The following is a 16,670-nucleotide window of genomic DNA, read 5'->3' as shown; positions in this document are numbered from 1 at the left end:
TAATGCTGGTGTGGTAGCTGTGGTTGTAGCTTCTAGTTAAATTTTGCAGGACGTCAATGTACCGCCGGGTGTTGTTAGCAGTAAAATATCTCCACATCCTTGTTTTTAACGTACGGTTAAACCTCTCAACCACAAAGGCTTTTGCTTCACTTGCTGTGGCAAAATGTTCAATACCGTGTTTCTCCATTAGAAGCTTAAATTTCTTGTTAAAAAATTATTTCCCTGCATCAGTCTGAAGTTTTTTTGGGACCTGACTTTCTTTAAAAACTGATTCAAAAGCCTTTAGCACCTCTGCAGCAGTTTTCCTCTTCAAAACACGTACATACGCCCTCTTTGAAAAGATGTCAATGACTGTTAATAAATAATTGTAACCGTCATTTTCCTTGGCCAGAGCTTGCATGTCACAGAGATCGGCTTGGAACTGTCTCAATGGTCTGGTGACAAAAACTCTGTTTCTCGGGAACTTTATTCTTGCAGGTTTATGTAGAGTATAGGTATCTTCTCCCGATAAAAAATCTTTAACTTTTTCAACCGCTACCTTCTTCCCCGTTTCATCTTGTATAACCCTCCTCAACCTTTCTAACCCCCCTAAACTTCCAGGATTTGATGGGTTGTAATATACATTTTTCATGATCCTTCTTTCAGACATCCCAGTTTTATGCTCACTCTGATGACTACTTGTTAAATAATGAATAAAACAAACACCTGAGGGTATATTTATACTTCTTTTTTTATTTTATACCCGTATTTAATAGAGAAACAGAAAAAAAAACCACATTCAGATAATAAAGATCAATTCAAACATTGCAATCTTTAAAAAAAAAACAAAAAACTGTTATATATGTATACCAGTAGAAAGCTGAGAGAGAATACAGAAAAGACAAAACAAGTCATCAATCATCTGAGATCGGATCGTAGCACTCTGAGACAGAGTTAAGCTGCTTGAGACAATCATTACCGCTCATCTTATCGTACATATCAGTGATTGCACTATGGAAGCCTTGTACCGATTTCAGTTCATATAAAACCGTCTCAGCAATCGTTTTCACTCTGAAGTCATCTGCTTGTATGCGTTGAAGTGTCAGAAGTTTCCGAATAGCAGGAAGGAGCTTGGGGTTTACGAGTCGTCGCACAATGCGTTGAAAGTTGACTTGGTAATACTCCTCCAATATCTCCAGGCACTGATGCTGTCGTTGGCTCGGGTGGTTCGTAATGCACCCATAACAGGTTTCTTTGACATAGTTCAAACAGGTTATGTTGAATAAATTAAGTATTGCTGTTTTCACCGTATTGATGAGAGCGCTTGAGATCCAGCCGTCAATTTCATCACCCTGATTACTCTCCTCCTCCTCTGGTGAAGGCTGAGGGGCAGGTATCGGGTCTGGAGTTGGTGGGGAGGGTGAGTAGCTGATGGTTGCCTTGTCCTCCACGATCACCCTCTTGTCTTCAGGTTGGATATCTGTGTGTACAGACTCAGCCACGCATAGTGGTGAATAGAGGCCGGGTGAAGGCGGATGATACGATCTGAGGTTGTATCTTGTCGGTGTCCCTGAACTGAATAGGGACTCAAAGAGCTGCGACGATGAGGCGACTGGTGAGTAGAGGTCTGGAGAAGGTGGATGATATGGCCCGGTGTTGAAGCTTTTATCATCATGATCAGGAGAGAAGACGGTCTCTTCTTGCTGGCTGTAGAGGTCCCAGTATGGTGTTTTCCCGTACGCTCCATACATTCTCAAGGTCTGCCGCCCGCCGTTATGAAGAAGAAGAGTCTGTGAGCTCGCAGTTAGACCCTGATATATAGCGCAGGAAGGTGGGAGGGTCCTCAAGAAGGGGAGTGGGTCCTCAAAAGAAGGTGGGTCCTCAAAAGAGGGTGGGCTTTAGATCTACAACAGGGAACGTCAGGATTCTTTTCACTGACATAACATCAATCCAGCAGCGTGAGTTTTCGAAAAGGTTGGAAAGACGCTGTCCAATTTCATTAATCTTCTCAACCCAAGCATCATACGGTAGAGCCAGCACAGTCTTGAATACACCGCAGTTCTGATTGAATGCCTCCAACACAAACAGATCTGAGGGGGTCGTCTGGTTATTCTTGCGTTTGCTTGCCTGAAAAGACCAGCGGCCATTTGCTGTGGTTTTTGACCCCCACACTGCACTAAAGAGAGGTTCTCTCGCAGCTATTTCGACATCAGAAGGACACATTCTCATCCTTTTTGCTGGTCGAGGAGAGCTTTCATCTTCATCCTCCCTTTCGTACACTGAGACTGATTCAGGGTTATCGTTAAGGTGTGGGATTGCCAGCCGTAACACAGCCCAGTCGTTGTGGGTGAGAGTACACAGAGCCAATGATCCATTAAATACCTCGTCTTGATCCAATTGATACAGGCAGAGCTCTCCTATTTCATACATGAAAATATACCCCCAGCTACCGCTCAGTCCATATGGTTCCAAAGACCACTCTTCCTGCAGAGTGTCGAACGGAGGCCTTTGTACCTTGCATAGGTAATATGTTGATTTCTTCGGGGCATCCATTTCACGGCGGTATGCCTGTAGATGGTTACTGGGGTTTCACACAGAAGAGATGTACGTGTTAGCTGACCTGAGGCCTGTTTTTCATCCATTGTTGTTGGTGAAGTTGAATCATCATCTGCAGAGTATGTTACGATAGGAATTCCGATAGGTATCTCAGACGAGGAAATAGATGATGTAGATGGTTGTTCATCATCTTGGCACATCTTGCTTTTCTCCCCGGTTTGATGAAAAACTCTCTTAACTCTAACCATTGTTCAACAAGCGTTCTTTTCCAGCGAATGCTGCAGGTAAATTGTTGCGTTTTCCGCTAGTATTTAAAACAAACAATGAAGAACGCCCCTCTGTTTTTTAATTTGTTGATTCTAGATTTGCCCCCTAATGACAAAATCCTATTAGCGCGCTTAGTTACGCCCCTTGGCCATACCCCCGAGACACCTCAGCAACACGCGTTAATTCATTAAACAGTGGATGTGTATTGTCAGACAATGCTCCAGACTTATAGCCAGGAAAGTGCCATTTTCCTCTTAATTACTTTGTGAGTACAGTTGGTGTGAAGACTGTCTGAGACAATGCACACCTGTGGATGTGTATTGTCAGACAATGCTCCAGACTTATAGCCATGAAAGTGCCATTTTCCTCTTGATTACTTTTGACTACAGTTGGTGTGAAGACTGTCTGAGACAATACACAAGTTGTCTGCTTTAATTCAATAAACAGTGACATGTCTGAGGATTTTATAACCTTTATTTTTTATTTTTTCAGTTTCTTGTTACGTTTTACATAGACATACTGGTTACAACCTCTGGCTCCCACGTGGAATGAGGAGAAAACTGTTTTCTCTAAATCATCAAGATCTCTAAGATGAAAAAAAAGAAAAGCTTAAGGTAAGTAAAATTATCATCCATTTTACCAAATGGAGTCTCTCATGATTCCAAACAAAGTCTTTTAGCTGTAGAATCCATTTCTAATTTGGAAACAGGATGCTGAGCACTCATAACATTTTTTTTTTCAGTTCATTGGTTTCTCTGTTTTAGATCATCTCTACAACAGAAGCCAATCATCCTTCTTTTCTAAATAGCATCTAAATAACCCCCTGTGTTAAAACAAAATGAATTTACAATCTGTCAGGTTCTCTCTTCTTATCAGAATTTCGTGTGATGTGCCTGCATTAAATTGAGTGACCTTTTAAAGTGGAGAAACTACATGTTTTGTTTTTAGATGTAAAAAACATCTAAAAAACATACAATTAGAAAGATTCGCTTCCTTGTAATGACAACTTCCGGTTAATGACAACATCCGATTAATGATGATATCCGGCTAATGACAACATCCGATTAATGATGATATCCGGCTAATGACAACCTCCGATTAATGATGATATCCGGTTACGTCACAGGAAGCCCCAGCCACCGGAAGTCCCGCCCTAGGATGTCCCAGCCACTGGAAGTCCCGCCCACCTGTCAAAATGTTCACACCTCGTTTGATTGAAGGATGTCCTTTATGTCTCTTATGTGTATACATAAGTTTGTACAGGTCCTTCTCAAAATATTAGCATTGTTGGACCACTTGTTTGCTGAGTATTGGATTATCTGTCCGTTGTTGGACGTCACTGTGCCCCTCCAATGGCATCGGCCATTTTGTACCCAGGACAGCCCGCTCCTACATATCCCATCGAGCATTGCGACTGATATGACTGGGCGTCCCCAGTCTGACGTCACAGGATGCTATATAGGAGGCGCTCATGTTTGAAAAGCTGCCTTCTGCTGGAAATGATCTGGTGATCGAAGAGCGCCACTTTAAGAGAAGAACTCTGTGAAGAGTTTCATTCATTCTCTCTCGTTGGACAACGAACTATTCATAACTGAAGTCTGTGGACTAAGAAGGCCGCAGGTTTCACTTTTGCCGATCGAAGACGTGAGTTAACACGTAACTGGAGACACGGAGCTTCGGAGAGACGAACCGCTACCGTGTTTCATTTTCAAGTCGACTTTGATGGTCAGATCATATTTTTCCTTTTTGTCAAGAAGACCGAAGGACAAAGACTGACCGTTCCCCTGAAGTTAATTGTGGACGCACAATTAACTCAACCCCACGTTTCCTCGCTCGAATTCCCTCGCTCAGAAAGAAGACGACACAAGTAAAACCCATTTCTTTTTTTAATTTCTTTGTTAGAAGGCCTGGGCAGGGTCAGAGGTTGTAGAAGCGATCAGAATCGCTGGTTAGGATCTCATGTGTTCTGAATAATATGTGCATGTAACCTTGCTTGTTGAAACTTTGATGTGTTATGTAATATCGGGATCCACCGTGTTCCCCAGAGCTGTCTGTGTTTACTATCTGAACGCGGGTGCGTTGCAAAACTGGACTGTTAAAACGACCTCATGGTAAAATTCTCCATTTTACCTTTGTCTTCAATCTCACTGTGCTAGCTTGCCGCCAAAAGTTATCAATCCTTTGTTTCAGGAGTAAAGGGGGGAAGTTTTATGATCAGAAGATCATAAAAGACACTCTAAGCTGCGCTCCAACCCCCCACCAGTCATCACCACACCCCCCTTTTCATATCCTCTCCTTTCCTCTGTTGTGCCATAAACTGCTGGTTGACTCCATACATACCCACTACCGTTTGTTGATTTTGCTTATTTAGATGTGTTTACCCCTGTGTGTGTAGAATTTTGCATGTTGAGTAGGTGACAACTAATAAATATTCACATAGATAAAGAGAGAGCGTTTGGTGTTTCATTGTGTGCAAAAAGTGATGTGTCAGTCAAAATAAGGTTCATGTTCCACACGTTTCGGCAGAAACGGTCAATTAAACAGTGACATCTCCGGCAATAGTTATTAATTATTACGGAGTATTTAACGGTTGTAATTGTCAGAGGCGTTGAGCCACAATTACAACACCAGAAACCTCTCTGGTCTCGATTCGTAAATGAGGATTTATGGTTAAGAAATTGATATTGTCAGATTATGATTTGTAATTATAATTATTGATCAAGATTATTCAATCAATAATCATACTCCCAACAGCATATTGTGATAAAGTTCATTATTTTCCATAATGTCATGATGAAAATTTAAGATTTATATATTTTAGATTCATTGCACACTAACTGAAATATTTCAGGTCTTTTATTGTCTTAATACGGATGATTTTGGCATACAGCTCATGAAACCCCAAAATTCCTATCTCACAAAATTAGCATATCATTAAAAGGGTCTCTAAATGAGCTATGAACCTAATCATCTGAATCAACGAGTTAACTCTAAACACCTGCAAAAGATTCCTGAGGCCTTTAAAACTCCCAGCCTGGTTCATCACTCAAAACCCCAATCATGGGTAAGACTGCCGACCTAACTGCTGTCCAGAAGGCCACTATTGACACCCTCAAGCAAGAGGGTAAGACACAGAAAGAAATTTCTGAACGAATAGGCGGTTCCCAGAGTGCTGTATCAAGGCACCTCAGTGGGAAGTATGTGGGAAGGAAAAAGTGTGGCAGAAAACGCTGCACAACGAGAAGAGGTTACCGGACCCTGAGGAAGATTGTGGAGAAGGGCCGATTCCAGACCTTGGGGGACCTGCGGAAGCAGTGGACTGAGTCTGGAGTAGAAACATCCAGAGCCACTGTGCACAGGCGTGTGCAGGAAATGGGCTACAGGTGCCGCATTCCCCAGGTCAAGCCACTTTTGAACCAGAAACAGCGGCAGAAGCGCCTGACCCGGGCTACAGAGAAGCAGCACTGGACTGTTGCTCAGTGGTCCAAAGTACTTTTTTCGGATGAAAGCAAATTCTGCATGTCATTCGGAAATCAAGGTGCCAGATTCTGGAGGAAGACTGGGGAGAAGGAAATGCCAAAATGCCAGACGTCCAGTGTCAAGTACCCATAGTCAGTGATGGTCTGGGGTGCCGTGTCAGCTGCTGGTGTTGGTCCACTGTGTTTTATCAAGGGCAGGGTCAATGCAGCTAGCTATCAGGAGATTTTGGAGCACTTCATGCTTCCATCTGCTGAAAAGCTTTATGGAGATGAAGATTTCATTTTTCAGCACGACCTGGCACCTGCTCACAGTGCCAAAACCACTGGTAAATGGTTTACTGACCATGGTATCACTGTGCTCAATTGGCCTGCCTACTCTCCTGACCTGAACCCCATAGAGAATCTGTGGGATATTGTGAAGAGAACGTTGAGAGACTCAAGACCCAACACTCTGGATGAGCTAAAGGCCGCTATCGAAGCATCCTGGGCCTCCATAAGACCTCAGCAGTGCCACAGGCTGATTGCCTCCATGCCACGCCGCATTGAAGCAGTCATTTCTGCAAAAGGATTCCTGACCAAGTATTGAGTGCATAACTGTACATGATTATTTGAGGGTTGACGTTTTTTGTATTAAAAACACTTTTCTTTTATTGGTCGGATGAAATATGCTAATTTTGTGAGATAGGAATTTTGGGTTTTCATGAGCTGTATGCCAAAATCATTCGTATTAAGACAATAAAAGACCTGAAATATTTCAGTTAGTGTGCAATGAATCTAAAATATATGAATGTTAAATTTTCATCATGACATTATGGAAAATAATTAACTTTATCACAATATGCTAATATTTTGAGAAGGACCTGTATATATATGTTTTGTACCTTTTTACCAGGGCTGCTTTCTGGGGTAATCGGAATGGGCTCAGTGGAAATAACAGGGATACAAGAAAGGCCCCAGAAAACCACCCTGGCTGCTGGAAAAGGTTCTGCCATTGGAAACGCACCTTTGATGCTGTTTTGACATAAAGAGACACAGATTGCACTACAAGTTTATTCAGTCAGTAATTTCAGACAATTTGCCCTTTTTCAGCTGCGTTTATGACAGCCTCATCAAATCAGTTTGAGACACAGAGGACAAGCTGACAGAGTATATGCAGTGAAAAGTAATGTGTGAACGATTATGTGAGTCTGGTTTGTATTAGGATGATGTCGGGGGATAGAAGATAGTTACTATACTATGAACTACTGAGTTGTTCTGGTATCCATTTGGATGAATCAACTCTGATGATTGAACAGTACAGAGAGCCTGGGATAACTACCACTCTGATCAAACAAACCACAAGCAGGGACCTCTGTCGTTCCTTTTCTCGCCCTTCTACTTTACATTTCTAACTCGTGTTTCAGTTTCTTCTCTTTTGTCCACCTCTTTCTGCTTTTGAGACTTTTTTTTACTGTTTCCCTTTTCCCCTCCTGGTTTTACTTCCTCATCCTATTTAATTGCCATCTGTCACTTGCAATCAGCATAATTCAAAGATGCACAATTTTCAGTGTCCCAGGCAGTGGGGTAGGAAAGATAAAAAGAAAGAGAGAATGAGATGATGAGGGTAGAAATGATCCATGATTCATCAAGAGCTAAAGAGAAGGAGGAAACCGGTTGTTCCATGTCTCTAAAGGCAGCGAGGATGATTCAAGTGGAACTTTAAAAGGAGTGTTCAGGCTCCCAGGTGGAAATATTATACCTGTGCACAGATCTAGAGTGACACAGGGAGGGATGAGTGGGATCAAAGGCAGCCTGGTGGTAGAGGAGGGCAGACAATCATCCTAAAACAGATAATTGGCTAGTGTGGGGTTTGTAATGGAGCTGTGAAAGGGCTCCCTTTTCTCAGCACAATGGCATTTGCGTGTGTGTGTGTGTGTGTGTGTGTGTGTGTGTGTGTGTGTGTGTGTCTGTGTGTGGGTATTTGTAGGCCAGGGGTGTCCAAAGCGTGGCCCGGGGGCCATTTGCGACACTTGAAATAAGTATGTATGGCCCCCAACCGCAGTTCATGATTAGTTGAAATTTAGGAAACTGTACACCTTTCTTTCATAAAAGCAAACATCTATTTTATGGGAACTACAATAATACGTTTTTTTCTATTTATTATTATTATTATCATTATTGTTTTTATTGTTATTATTATTATTATTATTATTATTATTATTATTATTATTATTATTATTATTATTATTATTATTATTATTATTACTATTACTATTATTATTAGCCCTTATTTAACCAGATTAATCCCACTGAGACAAAAATATCTCTTTTACAAGATCAACCTTTCCAAGAGGGCAGCAGCACAGTTTCATTACTAAAAACAATAAAGAAATACAATTGACATTGAAAACAATGGTCAAATATAATATTTGCACACAAATGTGGCAGACTGCAATGATTTCAATAGAGCTTTAAACTCATTCAGTGTCACCAGAGCATTAAGCTGAAGTTAGCAGGTGATTCCAAGTATTGGGAGCTGAAAACCAGAATGATTCCTTAAAGTATTGCATATTCAATATATTGCTGAGCAGGTAAAAGAAAATAATCCATAATAAATTATTTAGTATTTTTAACAACAAAAAGAAAAAATGAGAAATGATGTCCCCCAGGTTTGGACACCACTGGTATTTGGGCTTCCACATGTCTGTGTGGTATGTTTAGTCAAAGCAAAAATGGAGAAAAGGACAAGAAAAAAATAACCAAAGAAGCAAATTCTAAATTGAAAATTCAGATTAAACAGTGCCCTCCACAACTATTGCTATCGCTGGTAAAGATGTGTCATGATCCTGGTGTGAGGGTGTGGATGTTTGTTTTTCTGTGTGAGTTCTCTCTGCTTCTGAGGACCTTTGCTGTAGGGCATGGCAGACCAGTGGCTGGCTTCACACCTGTGCGCAATCGCTATCATATCCTGCTGTGCTTATAAGGAGCTGCAAGACAACCTCTCTTCGCTTGATGGTCCCACATAGTTAGTAAAATCAAGCTCTCTAAGTTCCAGTACCTCTCTGAGTTCGCTGACTCTATAAATTAAAAGACATTTTGATATAACTCACCTCTGATCGAATATCCGTCTTCCTTTGTGCCTTCAGGTAGAAGTTCAGGTAGAAGTTTTGAGACACTCCTGGTATACTTTTTGCAGACTCCACGCTGGGCCTCTGAATTTCTCCCTGCTACGGTTGTCTCCATAGCTCCTTCTTCTTTGACTTTTTCCTGCTTGCCTGCTCTCCCCTGTTCTGTGAACTCACCAGCCAGGTTTTATCCTCCACCAGGATCTTCACGCCCCACATCTCTGCGCTTCCTAGCCTCCCAAAACAGTAAGTATACCCCAGTTCTAGCCACTGATACGCTGCCACACCAAAGCCGCCTCTAATCACTCTTCTCCCTTTCAGAAATCCGCTGAACCTTCCGAGTCCCGAGCCCCATCAGTTTGACTTCCTGAACTGCATTTATTATAAATAAATACTTGTTACTCACTTATCTGTGTTCTGCTTGGCTCTGCATCAGGAAATTACCTCAGAACATGTCATTTAGTTTGAGTTGAGTACATATATTCAGCCTTTTTAGATAGTTCTGTGTAACACATTGGCACCTTTTTTAAATTTTAAATTTTGTCATGTTTTAAGCACTGATTTCAATATATTTTATTAGATTTTTACGTGAAAAAGAACAAAAAGTTAAACGGGTTTTAAATTTTAAGAAATAAAAGGGTGAAAATTGTTTTGCATCCTCCACCTGTCCCTCAGGTATTTTATTAGTGAAGATTGGTGAGCAAATGACATGGTGAAGGCCATGGTGCTTATCGGATAAGGCAGAAAGAAAGCTGCATGGAAAAGAAGAAACGGGTTCGATTTAAACATCTCAAGGAGAACAGCTCATTTAATCTTCTGAAAATGAAAAGAATGGCATGACTGCAAACCTACCAAGACAAGGCTGTCCACCCAAACCGAGCAAGGAGAGCAATCATCAGAGACACAGCCAAGATACCTGTGGTAACTCTGGAGGAGCTGCAGAAATCCACAGCTACAGCTCAGGTAATCTTTGACAGTACAACTATATAATATTTAAATTTGATCAGAAGTGAGCCACTGTTAATAGAAAGCAATAAGAGGTCCTATTTGCAGTTTCACACAATACTTGAAGGTGACCCAGCAAATTTGTATAAGAACATTTAAGATGAGATCAAAAACTAATACTTGATGGGTGGAAAACTAACACTGCAAATCGTCCTGAACATTCCTGCAGTGAAAAATTTGGGTGGTAGCTGCTAGGAGGCTTTAACATGAACAAAGAAGCTGATCAGAGTTGATGGCAAGATGGGGAAAGCTAAATACAGGCCAATGCTGAAAGAAATGGGAAGTTTAAATCAAAACATATCCATATGTTAGAAAGGCCCAGTCAAAATCCAGCCGATTGAGAATTAGTGGTAAGATTTGGAAGTTGTTGTTGATGTACGACTTCCAGCCAATCTGAATGAGCTTGATCTATTTTGCAAAGAAGAATGGGGAAACATGTTAACTGTTAGATTGCTAATACTGGTACAGACCTTGCAGCTGTAATTGCATCATATGGTGGTTCTCTAAATTATTGATCCAGAGGGGCTGAATTCAAATTCACACCAGCTTTTTCTTTGTAAAGGGTGGCCATATATAAAGATAAAAAAGTATAATGCAGCTAAAACAAAAGTGTAATCTTTCTTCCTTACAATTTAAAAACTCTAAAGCACAAGATTTTAGGAACAGTTTACAGAGCAACATAAGGTACCCATCAGCTTTGTCTTTGTCCACCATATCTATAAATTTTTCGTCCGATGTCCTTTGCTCCTAATGTGTTGAAATAACTAATCTTGTATCTGAGTCATTGGAGTAGCTCAGAGGAACGTTGAAAATTAGCAGGGTGAAGGCAGGACTAAAGTGAAGGGAAACAGGAGATTGACGGCCTTAATCCCTCCTCGGTGGCCTGGCTTTCCTTCAACACAACAGGTCCCATAATTACCCGCTCTCCTCTGGCAGCTCATGCTCGCGGCTTTATCAGCGGGAAACTGGCTAATACTCTTCATCCTCGTCTCTCTCTTACACACGCATGCACGCACGCACGCACACACACACATGCAGACATCAATCTTGGATCTGTCTTGAGAAGGTGACACGCAGCAAGAGAACAGGCAGAGTTGACAGCGTGGTCCCTCTGTCACTCATCCAACAGACATAAGAAAATAATTTTACTGACAGGAGAAGAAGAAGCTGTCCCATCCTGTCTGTCTCACCTAATTAACACAGTTGCCCAGTTACAGTAAGCATATCTTTTGGAGCTGCAGTTTAAGGGTTACACTGGTTTTATTACAGCTACATGTATGAAACAAGATGTCTTTGTATGTGTACACTTATTTGTTTAAATGATTTTTCACAGCACTAGTGGCCTTTATTTTTTGCAAATTTCAGACAGTAAGCTGACAGGAACGAGTGGAGAGAGGGGGGGAGACGTGTAGCAAAGGTCACCTGGTCATGGAGTCGAACCCGCAACAGCTGCATCGAGGACTGAAGCCACTGAATATGGGTTGCACATTTTAACCCCTGTGCCACCGGCATGTCCAATATCTGTGCACCTTTAGTGATAAATATATAGAGTATATATATATATATATATATATATATATATATATATATATATATATATATATATATATATATATATATATATATATATATATATATATATATATATATATATATATATATATACAGTACAGGCCAAAAGTTTGGACACACCTTCCCATTCAAAACGTTTTCTTTATTCTCATGACTATGAATATTGTAGCTTCACACTGAAGGCATCAAAACTATGAATTAACACATGTGGAATTATATACTCAACAAAAAAGTGTGAAACAACTGAAAATATGTCTTATATTCTAGGTTCTTCAAAGTAGCCACCTTTTGCTTTGATTACTGCTCCGCACACTCTTGGCATTCTGTTGATGAGCTTCAAGAGGTAGTCACCTGAAATGGTTTTCACTTCACAAGTGTGCCCTGTCAGGTTTAATAAGTGGGACTTCAAGCCTTATAAATGGGGTTGGGACCATCAGTTGTGTTGTGCAGGAGGTGGATACAGTACACAGCTGATAGTCCTACTGAATAGACTGTTAGAATTTGTATTATGGCAAGAAAAAAGCAGCTAAGTAAAAAAAAACGAGTGGCCATCATTACTTTAAGAAATGAAGGTCAGTCAGTCCGAACAATTGGGAAAACTTTGAAAGTGTCCCCAAGTGCAGTCGCAAAAACCATCAAGCGCTACAACGAAACTGGCTCACATGAGGACCGCCCCAGGAAAGGAAGACCAAGAGTCACCTCTGCTGTGGATGATAAGTTCATCCGAGTCACCAGATAAAGAAAACTCTTCGAATGAGAAGGTGTGTCCAAACTTTTGGGTCTGTACTGTATATATATATATATATATATATATATATATATATATATATATATATATATATACATATATATATGATCGACTATGTATGATGGTACCTATCAGGTACCATCATACATGTGCAACGGTGTTTTTTAAATTATCAGACATCCAGTGTTATCATAAAAGTGTCTTGAGATGTTGGAAATAATCGTAGAAGGGTATAATCAGCACAGAACACACAAAAACAAATTTTGAAACATCAACATGTCTGTCTGAGATTCCATGACAAAGCGGAAACACTAATTTAAAAATGCACAAAATACCGGTAAATAATTAAAACAACTCTAAGGGCCAATCTGCAAAAAAAACAAAAACAAAGTTTAAACCTGTCTATACCTTTTTAACTGATGATGTCACATCAAATAATTTTGTATTTGGTGTTTTAAGTAAAACTGTGAAACGCATATAAACTGTACTTTCAAGCTTTTTTTATGGATACATAAACATTAACTTGTTTGTGTACATTTTATTTTGTATGTCTATAGATGTAAATACATTAGGTTGTGTTTCTGAAAATTACTCTGGATGAGCTTTGGAAGATGCAACAATTAACCAGTTTCTATTTTTAATGCTAATCAAAAGCTGGTCATTACAAACTAAATCAAGTTTTCACTGACCTTTGCTATATGATATATGTCACTGCTTTAAGAAGCATGTTCAGATTATTAAATAAAATCCTTCCCTTTTTATGGATGATGTTATAATTACATATTTGTAAAAACTGAACACAAAGACATTTTTTTTTTAAAGAACTAAGATCTACATTTTTAAAAGTATTTTTACTCAAAAACAGAAAAGCTCCCTTGACTACTGCAAAAGTTCATGATATGACAATAAACTATTTATATAGCTATTGAGACTCAAATAAGATGTTATTGTTTCAATAATAAGCAACAAGCATGCCTGTTGTTGCACTTAGTTCAGCCTTGGTTTTCTTTTACAGCTCAAACTTGTTTTCATAAAGTATTAAATATTTAACCAGTTATTTTTTAACACTAACCACTCACAGTTGAAAACACACAATGTTTTCTTTTATGTTTGAGACCAAAAGAGGTGGAAATTAGAGTTTTGCTTCATAACTTAAATTAATAATTTAGAGTTTGTGGAGATGGGCTCTGTAAAGTAGTTAATAGCAGCTAATAGTATGACTGCAATGAGTAGCAGTCTGAACAGTTCTGAGAAACATAAAGTTAAGTTAAGAGAGTTAATCTAATAACTAACCACAGTGTTGTTTCAAAACAGATTTCTGCCATTTGAAAACATTTTTTCATGTGGATGCTATTTCATAATTCTTTACATTACTACTTTTTCATTTGATGATACTGGATTTACACCACTTATTTTAGTTTGAGCAAGGACCATGTATAGGAGCATTAATTAATCAACATTGGAAAATATTGTCTACACTAGATCTACACTAATTTTAATCTGTTACAGTAATGTTATTTAGAAACAGGTCTTTAAAGCAAACTCAGCAAGAGTAGCTGTTTGATGGAAAAGTAATACTATCCAACAATCAGTACAAAAGTTTTCTGCACCACTTTTGTATCCCGGAGGATGAAGGAGACACGTTGTCCACCTCCAGATGTGGATGCAAATTGTATCTTATTACAGGACAGGCCTGTAATTACTTTGTCTGATGATGAGGAAAATTAGTTAAGCAGCAGCTAAGAGGAGTGTGTGTTCATAATATCACTGGAGGTCAGACAGTTTAAGTTTATTATACATCCATACAAATACCACTTCTGTTTCAAGCTGAGTAGGAAGCAATTTGACAAGCATCTCAGAGTGATAAAAATGAGAACCATTGTAAGCAGCTGATCAAACACTGGAATGTTTCACAGTAATCAGACAAACAAACACACACACTACTTTTAGATTGCAGGCACTTTATTTTCTGATCCGTTGGGCAAAGGTCAAATCCAGGATAGAAAAGATTTTGTAAGCAGAGTACAGCCTCACTTGCTTTGGACATAAAACTAACTTTAGGCCCTGTCCACACTTAATACAAATACTTTTTTCTCTGCATTTACACATCTCACCCACATGCAGAATGCAGACAATTTTTGATGAAAACGGAGACTGTAGAAATTCAGAAGACATACAGGCTTTCCTCATGCATAAATTAAGCCTGGCAATTCCAGTTTATATCAGTTTTTCATGTTTTGCTCACTCCAGACTTTGAAAGTTGTTCATGTTCTGAAAAGGTTTAAACAAAGAATAAATAAATTTCAACAAAAAGCAAGCTACAGCAGGCCAGGGAGACTCAAAAGCCATGCTGTGACTATGCTCAGAATGGTCCTTTTTGGATGTCTCATTTGATGTTTATTTCAGATTTCTTGTTACAGTTACTAATTGATTTTTGGCTGTTTAGAAACCAAACCCTGAAAAACCCTAAACATAGGTTAAGTTTGAGAGTTTATACTTTAATATGGATTCTAAAAAAATCAGATGGTTTACTCGAACCCAGTTACTGTGGGCCAAAAACCTTTACTTTTGCAGTTTTTTTTTTTACTTTTTATGTGATTTTTGTCATCATAAAACATCTACTCTCCACTTATTGCTTTCCTAAATAAATCAATAGTGTCTCTCTCCCAATGCTACCCCTGCATGTGTACCCATGATATGGACTATAAACATTTGACTTTAAATGCAGTCTGAAAATTTAAACTCCATTCCATCCATGACGTGTAGCTTTTGCTCAAAGTGACTTTTTAGGTCAAAAATCATGTTGTTGTGGAGAAACGAATAGGCCTACTATTTCTTGCAACAAAGTAATAGACAAAATTGTAGACTCTGTTCACAGAGTTACCAAGGCAATTTAGAAGTAGAAGTTGCAACTTCTTCCTGAGTTAGTAGATTTTAGTGTTTTGACTGACTGTAGTTTTTGTCACAACTATTTAATCACCGCTTTGTAATATACAGGCAGACTGGGCCACAGGCTTTTAAATGCCCTGGTAGGGTGCCTGTTTGTCAAGTAACCAAGCTGCTGTTGTAATATCTCTTACATCTTCCTCCTTACTGGATAAGTTGCCACATAATCATGGCCTTCTGACTTTGCTATTAATTCTTTTGTCCTGAGATGTCAGTGATGCCACTGATAACTTAGTTTGATGTTCCAAAAGTAATATCATCACTTTTTGTGCTGCCTTTGTGACCTTTCTCCTGCATTTCTCATACATGATTATGAGTGAAGTCCAGGATGATCCAGTGAAAATTTAACCTTCTTACACCTTTTTTATCGGATAAGATAACCTTCCTTAGTTAGCAGACCGCCCTTCATGCCATGTCCCACATACATCAACCAACCATGACCCCCCCCTAGGGGTCATACAATGACTGTCATGCATATCATTATTGGTGGGGGCCCTCCTTCCCCTTTGGGGGTCTGCTCATTGACCTCCTGACAAAAGGATGAAAGTGTCCTGTTCAGGGAAGGGGGCTGGCCGGACTGAGGTTGGGGTGAAGAGCCCTGCGTTCTCGTCCGGGTCGGGATAAGACTCAGCAGGGCTTTCTTCACGCTAATAGGCACAACCCCTGAACCCCACACAAAGAGCATCACTTCAGGAGCCATGGGCACTCAGAGTGGGAAAGCAAAGAGGAGCCAATAGGAGCAAGCCGGGGGCTGTAGGTGCTTTAGAAAGAGGAAGACCGGTGACTTTACAGAGAACAGAAACAAGAGAGAAAAAAATTCCAAGGCAGAAAAAAGAAGATAGGCGAAGAATTTGTTTTTGTTTGGGAGGAAAAGGCTTGCAGCAAAAGTTCAAAGGGTTTCTCCATTGGTTCAAGGGTCTTTTCTGCTTTCGTCTTTTATTCTTCCAGCTTGTTAATGGGTGGAGGTGGAGAGGTTTTTGTCCGTAATAAATACCCGCTTAATTAATTACTCCC

This window comes from Girardinichthys multiradiatus, chromosome 15, assembly GCF_021462225.1.
Source record: "Girardinichthys multiradiatus isolate DD_20200921_A chromosome 15, DD_fGirMul_XY1, whole genome shotgun sequence".
In the NCBI taxonomy this organism is placed as follows: Eukaryota; Metazoa; Chordata; class Actinopteri; order Cyprinodontiformes; family Goodeidae; genus Girardinichthys; species Girardinichthys multiradiatus.
The sequence above is the reverse complement of the archived record's forward strand: the minus strand, read 5'-3'. Positions refer to the sequence as shown.